The following is a 3839-nucleotide window of genomic DNA, read 5'->3' on the forward strand; positions in this document are numbered from 1 at the left end:
TACTGAATATATATATATATAACAAAAAGATTGTGTTATGGGTCCAATTGTCTCTCCAAAAAGAAATTATCTCTTCAAGTCCTATCTCCCAATATCTGGGAATGTGACCTTACTAGGAAAAAGGGTCATTGCTAATGTAATTATTTAAGATGAGGTCATTCTGAAGTAGGGTGGGCCCTTAATTCAATATGATTGGTAGCTTTATAAAAAAAAGATAAAAATACACTTGGAAACACATATGCACAGATGAAAGATGACATGAAGACACACAGGGAGAATGCCATGTGATGACAGAGATCATATCTATGGTGCCATAAGTCAAGGAATGCCAAAGATTGCTAGCAATACCAGAAGCTAAGAGAAAGGTATGAACAAACCCTGCCAATACCTTGATTTCCAACTTCTAGCCTTCAGAAATGTGAGACAATAAATTTCTATTATTTAGAGGAAGATGGTGGCCAGCAATATGGCAGTGAGGAAGAGAGTGTGAGCGAGTGAAGGAGCAAAAGGGGAGCGTGTGGAGGTGTGTGGTGTGTGGTGTGATGTGTGTGTGTGAGTGTGTGTGTGCGTGAAAGACAGTTAGACCCTGCAGAATGTTCTTCCAGATGGAGAGACCCTGCTACCACTGAAATTATCTCTGGGGCAGATGGCTCTGACAGAAACCACGCCATCTTGAAGGGAAGAGCTGCTGTGACTAGGAGCCCAGCCTTGCCACCACCCACACTGGCCTCAGATGCCACCCCAGACCCTACAGGCACTCTGGCCAAAGACCTGCTATCTCAGCTGCAGATCCCCGGACACCAGGACTCCAGCCACCCCGGATGCGGGCTCCTATGGGTCTCGAACTGCACCCCCCCACACCAGCCAAGCTCGCAGCCTCACTCCAGCCCTACACATCACAAGATGAGCCTTCTACTGCATTTCCCCACCCGCCAAGCCTGTGGCGTGAGCCCTGGACCCAGCATGTCCCACTAAGACCATGGCATCAGCCCTGGCCCTGTGTGTCCTGCAGGTGAGCCTCTAGCTGCAATCTCTGCCCATTAAGCCCATGGTGTGGGTCCCAGGCCAGGCGCATCCCACCTGCAAGCCAAGGACTGTGCTCTCTGCCAGCCAAGCCTGCAGCATCAGCCCTGAACCTGCATGTCCTGCCAGCGAGCCTCAGACCAGTGATAACAGGAATGGGGAGACAAAGAAACAACCCCCAAAGGAAAGGAAAGGAGGAATCACCAGAAAAGGAACTAAATGAAAGAGAGGCATGCAATATGTCAGGGAAAGAATTCAAATAATGGTCATACAGTTCATAAACTGGATGGATGAGAAAATCAACATTTATGTAAGAATCAAGAAGAAATCAAGCATGATATAGCTACAATTAAAAACATGATGGAAGGTTTCAACAGTAGACTAGAAAAAGCAGAGAACCAATTTAGTGAGTTAGAAGATATGGCAGATAATGCCCAATCTGAACAGCATTAAAGAAAACAATTAGAAAGCAGGAGAGCCAAAGGGAGCTTTCAGACAACATGAAACAAAGTAACATACATAAAATAGGAGTGCCAGAATGACAAAAAGTGGAGCAAGGATTAGAAAACCTACTTGAAGAAATAATGACAGAAAACTTCCCTGATGTGGAGAAGAAAAAAAGTCACACAAGCACAGAGAGTCCCAAACTAGAAGAACCCAAAAAGACCCAAAGCAAGATATATTGAATTTACACTGACAAACATAAGACAAAGAAAGAATTTTAAGGGCTGCAAGAAGCAAGACAGAAAGTTACCAATAAAGGAACTCCCATTAGATTACCAAATGATTTTTCAACAGAAACACATCAGGCCAGAAGGGAATGAAAGGAAGTATACAAAACCTTGCAAAGCAAAGAACTGAATCCAAGAATACTCTATCCAGCAAGGCTATCATTCAAAATTGAAGGAGAAATCAGGAGCTTCACAGACAAAAAATGGCTAAGGGAGTCTATCACAACCAAGCCAGCAATGCAAGAAATGCTAAAGAAACTATTGTAAAAAGAATAAATAAAAAAAGGGAAGAAGAAACACAGGCACAAAGAATAAAAATTGCTACAAAAAATACCTATCAATAATAGTCTTAAACATAAATGGATTAAATGTTCCAATCAAAAGACATCAAGTGGCTGAATGGATAAGAAAACATGACCCATACATATGCTGTCTACAAAAGACCCACCTCAGAACAAGGGACTCACACAGACTGAAAGTAAAGGGATGGAAAAATATCTTTCAGGCAAATGGAAGTGATAAAAAAACTGGGGTAACAATACTTATATCTGACAAAATAGACCTCAAAGTGAAAGCCATAAGAAGAGATAAGAAGGGCCACTTCATAATACTAAAGGATCGATAAAACAAGAGGATATAACTCTGGTGAACATATAAGCTCCCAATGCAGGAGCACCCAAATACATAAAAAAACTTCAGGAAGATATAAAAGGTGAGATTGACAGCAATACAATCACAGTAGGGGACTTCAATACCCCATTGACATCACTGGATAAATCCTCTAGACAAAAAATCAGCAAAGAAACAGCAATACTAAATGACTCACTAGATCAGATGGACTTAATTGACATCTTCAGAACATTTCACCCTAAAGCTACAGAATACACATTCTTCCCAAGTGCATATGGGAATTTTCAAAGATAGACCTCATTTTGGGACACAGGCAAAGTCTCTCCAAATTGAAGAAGATTGAAATCATATCAAGCATCTTCTCAGATCACAATGGCATAAAATTAGAAATCAACTACAATAAAAACAATCAAAAAAATTCAAACACTTGGAGCCTAAATAGCATGCTATTAAACAATGATTGGGTTACCAACGAGATCAAAGGAGAAATAAAAAAACATCCTGGGCCCTAACCGGTTTGGCTCAGTGGATAGAGTGTCGGACTGCGGACTCAAGGGACCCAGGTTCGATTCCGGTCAAGGACATGTACCTTGGTTGCGGGCACATACTCAGTAGGGGGTATGCAGGAGGCGGTTGATCGATGTTTCTCTCTCATCGATGTTTCTAACTCTCTATCCATCTCCCTTCCTCTCTGTAAAAAATAAATAAAATATATTTAAAAAAACAAAACAAAAAGCATCCTGGAACCAAAGGACAATGAAAACACAACAATCAAAAATCTATGAGACACAGTGAAAGCAGTCCAGAAAGGAAAGTTAATAGCATTACAGGCCTACCTCAAAAGATAAGAAAAACTTGTAATAAATTACCTAAGTCTACAACTTAAAGAATTAGAAAGAGAGCAGGACAAAAAGCCCAGAGTGAGCAGAAGGTAATAAATAATAAATATCAGAGCAGAAATAAATGGCATAGAGACCAAAAAACAAACAAAAAAAACACAATAAATCCAAGAGCTGATTCTTTGAAAGGATAAACAAGATTGATGAAGCTCTAGCCAGGCTTAACAAGAGGCAAAGAGAGAGGACCCAAATAAACAAAATCAGAAATGAAAGAGGCAAAATAACAACAGATCTCACAGAAATACAAAGTATTGTAAAAAAAAAACACAAAAAACTATGAACAACTCTATTCCAACAAACTGGTCAACCTAGAAAAAATGGACATATTCCTAGAAAAATACGACTTCCAAAACTCAATCAGAAAGAATTAAAAAATCTGAATAGGCTGATAACTATGGAGAATAATCAAAAAACCTCCAGCAAACAAAAACCCTGGGCCAGACAGCTTCACAGGGGAGTTTTACCAAACATTCAAAGAAGAACTAAAATCTATCCTCCTCAGACTATTCAAAAAAATTCAAGAGGAAGGAACACTTCCAAGCTCTTTCTATGAAGC

This window comes from Myotis brandtii, unplaced genomic scaffold (assembly GCF_000412655.1).
Source record: "Myotis brandtii unplaced genomic scaffold, ASM41265v1 scaffold1841, whole genome shotgun sequence".
NCBI lineage: Eukaryota > Metazoa > Chordata > Mammalia > Chiroptera > Vespertilionidae > Myotis > Myotis brandtii.